The following is a 13648-nucleotide window of genomic DNA, read 5'->3' as shown; positions in this document are numbered from 1 at the left end:
AAAACCACAAAAGGCCACAAAGCTGCAAGTGCCTGAAGCCAAGGAAAGTAAGGACTTGAGGAAGGAAAAGGGAGTGGCCCTCAGCATCCAAGGACTGAGAGACCAGAGGGAATTCAGACAGCCTGGTGATTTCCAAGAGGAATGTCTAGGGGTGGCTAGAGAAGGGGGCTGGAGATTTCGAGGAGAGTTATCTCAACAGAGGTGACAGTGCCAAGAAGGGTTCTCTCCAGAAACCGTAGAGTTGAACAAGGACTGAGCTGGCACTGGAGAACTTGCAGGAGGCCAAGTAAGCCATCAGGAAAGCAACAGGAGATGGAGGTCACGTCCTTCTGTGACCTTGCAGACAGGGAGTCATAGACCACCCAGGATTAGCCCTTATTGGACACAAAAGGAAACTCCCAGGCTCTTAGGTATGAGTAAAAGGAGAATATCCCAGTCTCAGCAGGAATGTCAGTCTCGGAGCCAGATTTCATGGCCGGGGCGCCAGGACTTCTTGAGGAGCAGAATGAGGGCCCTGATGGTCAAAAGAGGTGTCATGGGCTCTTGGGACTTGGTGTGTGAAAGGCAATAAGCCAATAGTTGGTGGGGTGGGGGGCTCCTCTGCCTCTCTGTGGGCTTTGGAGACCACTGAAAACCAGCTGCATCCCCCCGACCACATCCTTTCAGCATGTGCCACCCTTGGGGAAAGCCACCTGTGAACTATGTCAGGATGGTTTCCCCCAAAATTTGGAGCCCACTCTGAGGTCTGGCACAGGTCAGAGCTCTAGGGTAACCAACTCTCCCTGATCGCCTGGAACCTTGCCAGTTTTAGTTCTCAAAGTCCCATATTCCAGGAAACCCCTAATCCCCTAGCAAACTGGATGACTGGTTACCCCCATTGGGAGCTCAGACCTCCTACTTGACTAGTGAGTTTTGAGGTCACAGGGACAATCCTAAGTTGTGGGACAGAGGGCCTCTGGGCTCCTGCAAGAGTCTGCACTCTCCTACCTGTGTCCTGTGCCTGAGGAGTGCGACCATAAAATAGAAAATGAAAAACATCGTGACAAGTGGAGAGAGAGGGAAGAAGAAAGAAAAAAGCTTCATATTTTACTACATTTTTTCCTTCTAATAGTGATGGTGTCTCACTATGTTGCTCAGGCTGGTCTCAACCTCCCGGGCTCAAGTGATGCTCCCGCCTCAGCCTGCCTGAGTAGCTAAGACCACAGGTGCACACCACCATGCCTGGCTATTTATTTATTTATTTATTATCATTATTTGTTTTATTTTATTTTATTTTATTTTGAGATGGAGTTTCGTTCTTGTTGCCCAGGCTGGAGTGCAATGGCACCATCTCGCCTCACCACAACCTCCGCCTCCTGAATTCAAGTGATTCTCCTGCCTCAGCCTCCTGAATAGCTGGGATTACAGTCATGTGCCACCACGCCTGGCTAATTTTGTATTTTTAGTAGAGACGGGGTTTCTCCACGTTGGTCAGGCTAGTCTCGAACTTCCGACCTCAGGTGATCCACCCACCTCGGCCTCCCAAAGTGCTGGGATTACAGGCGTGAGCCACCACACCCGGACTATTATTATTATTTCATAGAGACAGGGTATCTCTATGTTGTTCAGGCTGGTCTTGAATTGCTGGGCTCAAGTGATTTTCCCACCTTGCCCTCCCAAAGTGTTGGGATTACAGGCATGAGCCACCACAACTGGCCTCCTCTATACTTTTTTTTGGGTCCATTTTTTTACAATTTTTATTTTTATTTTTAAAAATTATTTGTAGAGACGAGGTCTTGCTATATTGCCCAGGCTGGTCTCAAACTCTTGGGCTCAAGCGATCCGCCCACGTCGGCCTCCCAAAGTGCTGGAATTACAGGCATGAACCACCGTGCTTGGCCCTTATATAGTTTTGTTTTGTTTTGTTTTTTGAGATGGAGTCGCACTCTGTCACCTAGGCTGAAGTGCAGTAGCATGGTCACTGCAACCTCCACCTCTGGGTTCAAGCGATTCTCCCGCTTCAGCCCCCTGAGTAGCTGGAACTACAGGCGCATGCCACCACACCCAGCTAATTTTTTTATTTTTAGAAGAAATGGTTTCACTACATTGGCCAGGCTGGTCTCCGACTCCTGAGGTTGTGATCCGCCCTCCTCGGCCTCCCAAAGTGCTGGGATTACAGGCGTCAGCCGCCGCACCCGGCCTTGGCCCTTATATACTTTTATAGTTCCATTTTTTTCACTTTGAAATATTTGACCCACTTGGCATTTATCTTGGTGTATGGTGAGTGAACCATGATTGTAACACTGCACTCCAGCCTGGACAACAGAGGGAAACCTTGTCTCAAAATATAGATAGATATGGCCGGGCGAGGTGGCTCAAGCCTGTAATCCCAGCACTTTGGGAGGCCGAGGCGGCGGATCACGAGGTCAGGAGATGGAGACCATCCTGGCTAACACGGTGAAACCCCGTCTCTACTAAAAATACAAAAAAATTAGTCTGGTGTGGTGGCACGCACCTGTAGTCCCAGCTACTTGGTAGGCTGAGGCAGGAGAATCGCCTAAACTGGGGAGGCAGATGTTGCAGTGAGCTGAGATAGCGCCACTGCACTCCAGCCCGGGCAACAGTTCGAGACTCAGTCTCAGAGAAAAAAAAATAGGTAGGTAGACAGACAGATAGATAGATAGGCCAGGCTCAGTGGCTCACACCTATAATCTCAGCACTTTGGGAGGCCGAGGTGGGTGGCTGCCATATTGCACTTCACAGGGTAATAGAATGGAGATGACAATGACACGGTGGAGATTGGGGTAAAGTGAAATGAGGGAAACACTTGCTGAAAGGTTAAATAAAAAAAAAAAAAAGTAACGGGCACCAAAAGACTCAGCAATCCAGATAAATGTCTTGATTATCTTATCATCGAGATAAGATATATTGCATTGAACTATTATTTATTTTGATTACTGAAGGGTTCTGGAGGAGCACCCCCTGAAATTCGAACCTAGAGGACTGGCCTCACCCTAATCCTGGCCGTGGCTAACAATAATGCCCACCTCTTAGGGTTGTTGAGTGAATTAAATGAGATAATGCACGTAGAGCCCTCGGACCCGAGGCTGGCACTGGGAAAGGCACAATTTATATTTTTTGACCTGGTTGTTTACCAGGCAGTCCCTGCCATCCCGCTTTCCGTCCTGCAGGGGGAGCATGACTGACTGAGTGTCACTATCGGATCTACGATACCTTCTTGCTTTTCTGAAATCAAATAAAAGAGACATAAACTCCCATCTCAGCTGTTGTGTTAGGAAGGAGGACGGGAATGGTAAATGCTGACGCTACAGGCGGCAGTCTGTGTCTCAGAGAGAAAATCTATCCCAACCTTGCTTGGGGCCTTGACGCCATCTTCCCCCGAGAGCACCCCGCCAGTCACCCCGCCCTGTGGTGTCCTCCCACCCAGAGCCTGATCTTCCTGGTTCACGCCTGCCCCGGGCCAATAGCCTCCTAACGGCTATTGGATGCTCCAGTGAACCGTGATTGCACCACTGCACTCCAGCCTGGTGACAGAGCCAGACCCTGTCTCAAATAAATAAAAATAAAAATAAAGGAAAGAAAGGGTGGAAACAGAAGTGGGTCCCATTGAACTTCAAGCCTTCAAGCTGCAGCCATGGCTGGACAGGTTGAACTAGCAGGCTGTAGCAGTCGCCATCTTGGCAGGGATTAATGACCCTGATCCATCATCAGGAGGAGGGAGTGGTACTCTTATGCAGGGAGGGCAGGTGGAATATGTGTGAACTCTGGTGATCTGTTTGGGTGCCACGTGTTACTCCCAGGTCCACCTGTGACATGAATGGACAAGTGCAGGAATAATCTGATATTATTCTCTATTAAATAACGTGCACAACAAATTTCTGGATTTTTATTAAAAGAGCATATTCTCTGCTACGTGCAAATATATGATCTGAGAAATTCTGACCCGTGGACGTTAAAGTATAAAAAAGTTTCTTTGTCTCAGAACAATGTTAGAACACACATCAACTCACTGCTTCTAGAAGAGCAGCCACTCCTTGATTTCACAAACTCAATAAACAGTCTCAGTTGTTGTTTAGTATCATTAGGAAGACCACTATTTTGACAGAGGTTTCTAGAGCATGTCACATGACATTGGATACCAAAGAAATGAGTAACAGGCTTGGTTATATGCAATGGCTACCCTCAACCCCCCAACTTCCTGTCCAGTCAAATTCCCTCTGACCTGCTCTCTGCATCTGCCTCTCCAGAAACAGGGCAGACACAGGATTGTCAAAAGTGCTTGCTTCCACCCTCTCCCCCCTAAAGGTGACTCAATAAGCACCCCCTGCCCCGCCCAAGGGTCCCTACCACCTCTCCCTGGCTCTGGGTCCACTTTTCTATACCTTGGACATGGGCATAACATGTTACCCATGAGGCACAGGATGAATAGCAGGGGCAGCCCTGTGACCAGCTGCTGCAAGAGGGGCTGCTGTTTGGCTGGCTACCCTTAGGCAGCTCTATGTAGTACAAAACAGCAGGAGAGAGAAGAATGGCAAGTGGAGGGGGAGGCAGAAAATAATCAGAACAAATGCACATATATGATCGTGGACTTGGGTTTTCATTTCCTTATGAGGGCTCCCGTGTCATGTAAAACTTACATTGAGTGTCTATGCTTTCCTCCTGCTAATCTATCTGACGTCAGTTTCAGTCTCAGACCCAGCAGGGACCCTAAGGGGATAGAGGTAAAGTTTTGCCTCCCCTACACAGTCATTGCCCACTCCCACCCTCATCTTGAGTTAACCTCTGATCTATTTTATGTCTACAGAGTTCCCTTTCCTGGCATTTCATATGAAGGGAATCATACTGTATGTGGTCTTTTGTGTCTGACTGATGTCTTTCTCTGAGCGTAATGTTTCCGAGGTTCATCACCATTGTGGCATATGCCATTATGTTGTACCATTATGTTTTTATTCCTGAATATCACATTTTGTTTGTCCGTTCACCCACTGATGGACATTTGAGTAGTTTTCAGTTCAGAGCTGTTCAAATAATGCTGCTCTAAACATTTGCCTCTAAATCTTTTTAAGGACATATGTGTCACTTCTCTCGGCCTGCCTGCTCGTTACAGGTGTTTCAGGGATTCTGAAACATGTACTCCTCTTCTTACACAAAATACTATCTTTGTGTCATTTCTCCCAGTCCATGGCTACTGAGGACCACTTGTATACTTCACCTCGATCACAGAAACAGAAGTCCAGTCTCTCTGTTTTCAAAGGCCTCGTTTGATTTTCAAAGAGATTTTCAACTAACTCTTTTTTTTTCCTTTTTCTTTTTTTTTTTTTTGACAGGTCTCGCTCTGCGGCCTGTGGTGGAGCACAGTGGCGTGACCATGGCTCACTGCAACCTCGACCTTCCCGGCTCAAGTGACCCTCCACCTCATCCTCCTGAGTAGCTGGGACTACAAGCGCATGCCACCATGCCTAGTTTCATACGTACTTGCTTCCATCCTCTGCCCCTAATGGTGCCATGGACTCTGTTCTCAATAAGCACCCCCGGCCCATGGGTCTTTAGACTCAGCCTTGCTCACACGGATTCGCCATCTCCCTTCAGGCCTTTCTGCCTCAACTTGCTGATTCTGTATTTTATAACCCCAGAAAGTGTTCTAAGATCCACTCAGCCACCAGCATAGACATCTGGAGTTATAACTGTATCACTTGTTATCCAAATCTGTGTGGTCCCCAAGTTTCAGATATTGGTAGTGATAACTGAGGTCTTGAAAAACACATTTGCTTTTTCTCTCTCTCTCAGCCTCCCTCCTTCAGTCATCAAGTCCCAGAGCAGAATGCTTCCCAAACTCTGATGTGCATGTGCATTCTGGGGGAACCTTGTTAACATGCAGATTCTGACACAATCGGTCTGGAGCCAGTGATTCTGCACTTCTAACCCACTCACAGATGATGTCAATGGTGCTGGTCTGGGGACCACACTGTGAGCAGCAAGACTGTAGCAAGATGCTCCATCTCTACTAAATATCCTTTTTTAAAAGGGGCATATGGGCTTGGCGCAATAGCTCACGCCTGCAATCCCAGCACTTTGGGAGGCCAAGTGGGGAGGATCGCTTGAGGAGGAGTTTGAGACCACCCACGGCAACATAGGTAGACCTCATTTCTCAAAAAAAAAAAAAAAAAAATTAAGAAAAATTAGCCAGGTGGGCAGGCATGGTGGCTCACACCTATAATCCCAGAATTTTGGAAAGCCAAGACAGGTGGATCACTTGAGGTCAGGAGTTCAAGACTAGCCTGGCCAACATGGTGAAACCCCATCTCTACTAAAAACACAAAAATTAGCCAGATGTTCATGCCTGTAGTGCCAGCTACTCAGGAGGTTGAGGCAGGAGAATCGCTTGAACCCGAGAGGCGGAGGTTGCAGTGAGCCGAGATCACATCACTGCACTCCAGCCTGGGCGACAGAGCAAGACATCGTCTCAAAAAAAATTAACCAGCTGTGGTGATGCGCGCCTGTAGTCCCAGCTACTTGGGAGGCTGAGGCAGGAAGACTGCTTGAGCCCAGGAGGTCAAGGCTGCAGTGAGCTGTGATCTCTTCACTGCATTCCAGCTGGGATGGCAAAGTGAGACTGTGTATCAAAAAACAAAAAAACAGCCAGGCGCAGTGGCTCATGCCTGTAATCCCAACACATTGGGAGGCCAAGGCAGGTGGATCACCTGAGGTTGAGAATTCGAGACCAGCCTGACCAACATGGAGAAACCCTGTCTCTACTGAAAATATAAAATTAGCCAGGCGTGGTGGCACATGCCTGTAATCCCAGCTACTTGGGAGGCTGAGGCAGGAGAATCGCTTGAACTCAGCAGGCGGAGGTTGAGGGAGCCGAGATCATGCCATTGCACTCCAGCCTGGGCAACAAGAGCGAAATTCTGTCTCAAAAAATAAATAAATAAATAAAAACCACACAGAAACAAAAAAGGAGCCATATGGAACACGAACTTTGCTGGCTGCTGCAGCCAAACAATCTCCCTTCCCCCACCAAGGCCACACAGATTGGCACAGTTCTGTTTCTGTTGCTATAAATGAAAGTTTTTGGTTGGTAACTGTGAAGAGGCCCAGGACGGAGAGAAAAGAATGGTGGGGCTGGGTAGCAGGTGGGGGTGGTGGAAGGAGTCAGAGAGGAGGCAAAGGAAAATAGGGAAACAAAATGGTATCTCTCTCCAAGCAGATCTCTTCAACTACCTGTGAAAACTGATGTGATGAAAAGGGGAATTTGAAGGAGCCATTCCAGAAGACAGGGCAAAAATGGAATTAGGGCCAAGAAAAACAGAAATAGCAGGACCTGGAGTTGAATAGGTGGAATAGTTGAATAGGCTACTCTCCCCAGCTGGCAGGAAACCTAGCACCCTTCTGGTGTCCAAGGACTGAAAACTTTAGAAGCACCTGGAGTTGGCAGCCTTGGCATGGTCTGGTTGGCACCTCTGGAGGTGCCCAGGCTTCCCTGGCGGCATTGTGAGCAGTGGATGGTGTCGAAGAGCAGCCAGAGGAGGAATGGAACACATGCTCCTTGCTAACCACAGGGACAAGGCCACATTCACAGGTACACAAAGGTAGGTACACAAAGGTAGGTACGCGATCAATCAAAGGTTTAATAAACAGCCACAATACCAGAAGCCTCTTTTGCTTAAAAGAAAGGTTCAGAAATAGACCTAAGTATATATGAGGCCTTTATTATATGACAAAAGTGGCATCTCAGACTGATGAGAAAATGGGCTACTCCATATATGATGCTGAGGCAACTGGTTAGCCATCTTAAAAAAATAAAGTTGGATGTGTAACTGAAATCATAGACTAGGACAAGTAGGTTAGGGATGCAAATGCAAAAGATCAACAGTTCAAAGGCCAATAGGGAAAGGATCTGAGCAGTCACCTCATAGAAAAGAAAATAGAAGATCTTAAGCATGCAAAAAGGTACACCACCTTATTGGTGTAAGAGATTCCACCAATTTTTTTTTCTTTTTCTTTTTCTTTTTTGAGACGGAGTCTGGCCTTCTCACCCAGGCTGGAATGCAATGGCATGATCTCAGCTCACTGTAACCTCCACCTACTGGACTCAAGCCATCTTCCCACTTCAGCCTCACAAGTAGCTGGTATGACAGGCCTGCACCACCATGCCCAGCTAATTTTGGTATTTTTTGTAGAGATGGAGTTTCACCAGTGTTGCCCAGGCTGGTCTCGAACTTCTGTGCTCAAGTGATCTGCCTGTCTCAGCCTCCCAAAGTGCTGGGATTACAGATGTGAGCCATGGCACCGGGCCTTTTTTTGGTTTTTCTTTTCTTTTCTTTTCTTTTTTTTTTTTTTTTTTTGAGACAGAGTTTTGCTCTTGTTACCCAGGTAAGATCTCGCCTCACCACAACCTCTGCCTCCCAGATATTAGAAACAAGTATTCGGTGCCACAAAGAAAAACCACCACTGAAACAAAGAATTTCTCAGCAAGGCACATTTACTTCTGCAGAAGCATACTGCTTGCATCTGACTGATCCCAAGAGCACACCAAGCTGGGTAGAGCAGGGGTTTTTATCCCTAACGCAGTTCCTATTTCTGTGTCCTTTCCCAATTGGCTGGAGTCAGACAGCACAGTCTAAGCTGACAACTGGCTAATGCTTGAAATTGGATAAGGCCAATTAGGCAGGAAGGGAGAGGCTGCCCATTACTAACTAGGCTGGAAGGGTTGTTTACAGAGTAAGAGGTTTGCTAGTTACCCATTAAGCAGAGAAACAAGTGCTCACTCCAGATTAAGCAGGAAGGGCTATGTACAGAGCAAGAAAGACCAAGGAAGCTTTGAAGAGGAACTTACTGTTTCTGGCAGTTTTCCCTCTCTTGACTTTATAGTTCTTCCTCTTCAAATTTCTCTAACATATTTGGCTTTGTTGCTTCTCTTGGTTGTCTAGAAGTAGTTGTTTATCTGAGTAGGGTGGGGGAGAATGGAGAGGGGTTTTTTTAAGAGCTGTTTCTATAAGCCTTTGCACAAATCCACAAATACAGGTATGACACAACCTACAAGAATGAGTACACTGGTAATAATTGCAAGGGAGGTAAAGATTGAGGTCATGAGTCCCTTCCATTTTCCAAACCATTTTTCCATGAGACCAGAGAACGGGTGTTCAAGAGATTCTCCTGCCTCAGCTCCCTAGTAGCTAGGATTATGGGCATGCGTCACACGCCTGGCTAATTTTGTATTTTTAGTAGAGATGGGGTTTCTCCATGTTGGTGTCAGGCTGGTCTCAAACTCCCGACCTCAGGTGGTCCACCTGCCTTGGCCTCCCAAAGTGCTGGGATTACAGGCATGAGTCATCGCACCCAACTTGCTAAAAGATCTAATCCCAGCTACTCAGGAGGCTGAGGCAGGAGACTACCCTGAACCCGGGAGGTGAAGGTTGCAGTGAGCCAAGATCATGCCATTGCATTCCAGCACTCCAGCCTGGGCGACAGAGCGAGACTCCTTTTCCCAAAAAAAAAAAAAAAAAAAATCTGTTTTTTGGTAGAATCTGGGTCTCCTTATGTTGCCTAAGCTGCTTAACCTGTGTCTCAAGGTTTCCTTCTGTAGGTAACCGTTGCGAGTTTGTAATGAGGAGAGCACTTAGCACACAGCCTAGGCCAAACAGTAAATGCTTCCTATTGTATTGTCTGCAGGCAACACAGTTGCTCAGGTGCTTCCGTATCACAGCCAAGACCCCTTTTGGGGAAGCTAGTTGGATACTCGGACCCACATTGCAGACTACTAAGCCACTGTCGCCCCTCGGCTCCGTTTCTGCTCCCTCCACCCCAAGAGGTAGGCATTGGTGTTCCCACCTCCCAGGTGGGGAAGCTGAGAGTCCAGAGGTTAAGTAGTTTGTCCCCAGTCCCCACCGATAAGGCAAGGAGCGGGGCAGGGCTGTGACCCCCAGGGCGGCAGCCCCCTCAGGGCGTGATCTCACAGTTGGACTTCTCTCTGCTGCCCCGGGAAGCGGGTAGGGGATGGCCAGGGCTTATTGGTTCCGCTTTTGCCTCCTACCCAGCCAGACTGCTTAAGCTCCACTCTTGACAGCGATGGCTTTCCTAAAAGAACTCGGACCACTCTCCTCCAACTTCCTTCCGCAGACACCTCGTGACGCCCACGCCCATTTCACTTGGTCACTGTCTTGACCCCGGGTGGGTCCATCAGCTCATTGCAACCTAATTTTTGTATTTTTACTAGAGACAGTGTTTCACGGTGTTGGCCAGGCTGGCCTGGAACTCCTGTCCTCAGGTGATCTGCCCTCCTCCGCTTCCTAAAGTGGACAAGGACAGCATCTCTTTTTGCTGTCCTTTGACAAGCGCGGTGGCTCACGCCTGTAATCCCAGCACTTTGGGAGGCCAAAACGGGCGGATCACCTGAGGAGTTCAAGACCAGCCTGACCAAAATGGAGAAACCCCCGTCTCTACTAAAAATACAAAATTAGCCAGGCGTGGTGACACATGCCTGTAATCCCAGCTATTCAGGAGGCTGAGGCAGGAGAATCGCTTGAACTCGGGAGGCGGAGGTTGCAGTGAGCCGAGATCGCCCATTGCACTCTAGCCTGGGCAACAAGAGTGAAACTCTGTCTCAAAAAAAAAAAAATTTTTTTTAAAAGAAAGAAAGAAAGGAGATACAGTGTGCCCCATGAGATGCTGAAAGGGACTCACCTCTTCTGAGACTAAGCATTTAAAGCTGTGGCTCTGTTTGAAATGGAATGATTAGGAGAAAATGCGTTCTTAAAGAAATACACAGCAGTGCTGGCCAAATAAATACTGTATGTGGAATGCACTGGGAGAAGGCCATGTCCATCTTGATGTGAGGACTTTTAATGCCTTGATTGTACTTGCCTGTATTATTCTATGTTGTCAATGTGTTTTCTAATACCAGGTCCTCCATGATAAGTTGCTCCCGACCAAGAAGTATTGCCCCAGCTACAAAGAGCCCTGATTCTCAAATGTGGTCGTGATCATGGTTACTGGTTGGCCCATATGAGAAAGTTTAAAAAAAAAAAAAAAAAGACATTGTCAGACTCTTTATTCTATCTGCTGAAGTGGCCTTCTTTTTATAGGATGGGGGTGGAAGGCCGCCTTCCATGGGTGTGTCCTCCACGATGACCTACCTGATAACAAAGGTGCATGGATTTCAGATTGGCCTACAACAGCATTTGGCTTGTGGAGACAGTGGTTCCCTGGTGAAAAACTGCCATGATGTAAGGAACAGCCCGTCAGAGCGAGGCTGGGGTGCTGTGTGTTGGGGAGAAGCTCTACCCGCTGGCTGAGTCTGGCACATGAACCAGTCTGTGAGCGGATGGATGTGGGTGTAATGGGGGCAATTACACTAGGAAGGAGCCCACATGGAGCCTGCATTCTCTGGGACAGGCCAAGACCCAGATCCTACCTTCCCAGGTGGCTGGCTGAACCGGACCCCTCATTTTCTGATTGCCCCGTGCTTAACGTTTCTGTACCTTTACCGAGGCTCTTTCCTTGGACTCCAGTGCCCAGACCCCTCCTTCTCCTGAACATGAATGCCTGTCCATGGAAATTCGAGTCTCTGTCTCTCACCCAGGCTGGAGTTACAGTGATGTAATCTCAACTCACTGCAACCTCTGCCTCCCAGGTTCAAGTGATTCTTGTACCTCAGCCTCCAGAGTATCTGGGATCACAGGTGAGCACCACCACGTCTGGCTAATTTTTTGTACTTATAGTAGAGATGGGTTTCAACATATTGGCCAGGCTGGTCTGGATCTCCTGGCCTCAAAGTGATCTACCCACTTGGGCCTCCCAAACTGCTGGGATTACAGTTGTGAGCCACCATGCCCAGCCTGTCCCTGAAATTCTATTGAAATGTTCGATAAAGTTGTTTTGGTTTTGGTTTTGTTTTCCCTTGTTGGCGAAGCCTGGTGTTTCTATTTTAGTGGACTTGCCTGGCACTGAGGACTGCTATAGCAGTCTTCAGAGGCTCCTGGTATCGACTGCTTGTGAAACCGCTTTTGCAAAATTATGACTGAGACAGTGAAAGAGATCTAACTTAACCAACCCAATCTTGCTTTTAACTTCCAAATTGTCCTTGTTCATTCCTGAGCATAGCCTGAACTAACTTTGGGAGAAGCTTGGTTTATATTTTATTTTATAGTTTAAAACAAAGATGTTAACAGCCCTTTCCCAAGGCAGACCTCCTTCTTGCCTGGGGACTAGATTGCCTTTGGAGGACTATCATTAGCCACAAGATTAGAAATTATGGGCCAGGCTCACCCCTGTAATCCCAGCACTTTGGGAGGCCATGGCAGGTAGATCACCTGAGGTCAGGAGTTCAAGATCAGCCTGGCCAACGTGGTGAAACCCCATCTCTACTAAAGAATACAAGAATTAGCCGTGTGTGGTGGCACATGCCTATACTCCCAGCTACTCAGGAAGCTGAGGTGGGAGGATCGCTTGAATCTGGGAGGTGGCATGGAGGTTGCAGTGAGCCAGGATCTCGCCACTGCACTCCAGCTTGGGTGACAGAGTGAGAGTCTGTCTCAAAAAAAAAAAAAAGTTTAGAAATTATGGTTTAGGAGTCATGCCGCTGGAGGCTACAAGATTCTGACCCTCCCTAAACCGCTCCTAAGATCAGTGCTTGAGGTATTTTACAGACCCTGCACTTGATGGATCAGCTGGCACCACCCAGATCGATTAACTGGCTCATCTGATCTTGTGGCCCCCACCCAGGAACTTAATCAGCACAAGGAGACAGCTCCAATTCCCTATGATTTCATCCCTGACCAATCAGCACTCCTGGGTTCACTGGCTTCCCCCCACCCACCAAGTTGTCCTTAAAAAGTCTGCTCCCGAAATGCTTGAGTAGACTGATTTGGGTAATAATAAAACTCCGGTTTCCCACACAGCCAGCCCTGCGTGAATTACTCTTTCTTTTTTTTATCTTTTTTGAGATGGAGTTTCACTTTCGTTGCCTAGGCTGGAGTGCAATAGCAGGATATTGGCTCACTGCATCCTCCGCCTCTCAGGTTCAAGCGATTCTTCTGCCTCAGCCTCCCCAATAGCTGGGATTATAGACGTGTGCCACCACACCTGGCTAATTTTTGGTATTTTTAGTAGAGACAGGATTTCACCATGTTGGCCAGGCTGGTCTCAAACTTCTGACCTTAGGTGATTCACCCGCCTCGGCCTCCCAAAGTGCTGGGATTACAGGTGTGAGCCACTGTACCCAGCCAAATTACTCTTTCTCTATAGCAATTCCCCTGTTCTAATGAATCAGCTCTGTTTAGGCGGCAGGCAAGGCGAACCCATTGGGCATTACACTTGGACAGAGGTGACATCCCCCAGGTAGTGAGTGCAAAGAACTAATGCTGCAGCTGTCTTCCATGTATCTGCCACTCACTGTAGAATGACCCCGAAGTTCTGCATTTCTTCTCTGTGTAGGTCAGGCACAAGAAGCTTCATCTCTTATCCCATGTCTGATTCCCGAAACCTTGCTCATTTTCCTACCGTCCTCCCTATTCCCAGCCTCGTTTCTTCTTTTGCTCTATCCTCCCCTAAGGACACTGATTACTTTCCTTTCTCTGTTGGTTCTCCCCACCCCTCATTCCATTGTGCCTTGTACCCATACCGCCCCATACCTCTCTTTATTGCT

The 13648-nt window shown here is 47.9% G+C and overlaps 1 pseudogene across 1 annotated transcript; it reads left to right on the top strand.

Moving 5' to 3' along the window:
• Window positions 1–7216: 7216 nt before the first annotated feature.
• Window positions 7217–11310, top strand: LOC101026524 (annotated as a pseudogene). Its single transcript, XR_639227.4, has 3 exons — window positions 7217–7592; window positions 9676–9814; window positions 11088–11310. The product of XR_639227.4 is annotated as an uncharacterized LOC101026524 (transcript).
• The last annotated feature ends 2338 nt before the right edge of the window (window positions 11311–13648 follow it).

Source organism: Papio anubis, unplaced genomic scaffold, assembly GCF_008728515.1.
Source record: "Papio anubis isolate 15944 unplaced genomic scaffold, Panubis1.0 scaffold118, whole genome shotgun sequence".
In the NCBI taxonomy this organism is placed as follows: Eukaryota; Metazoa; Chordata; class Mammalia; order Primates; family Cercopithecidae; genus Papio; species Papio anubis.
This window is presented reverse-complemented; position numbering and strand designations above follow the sequence as displayed.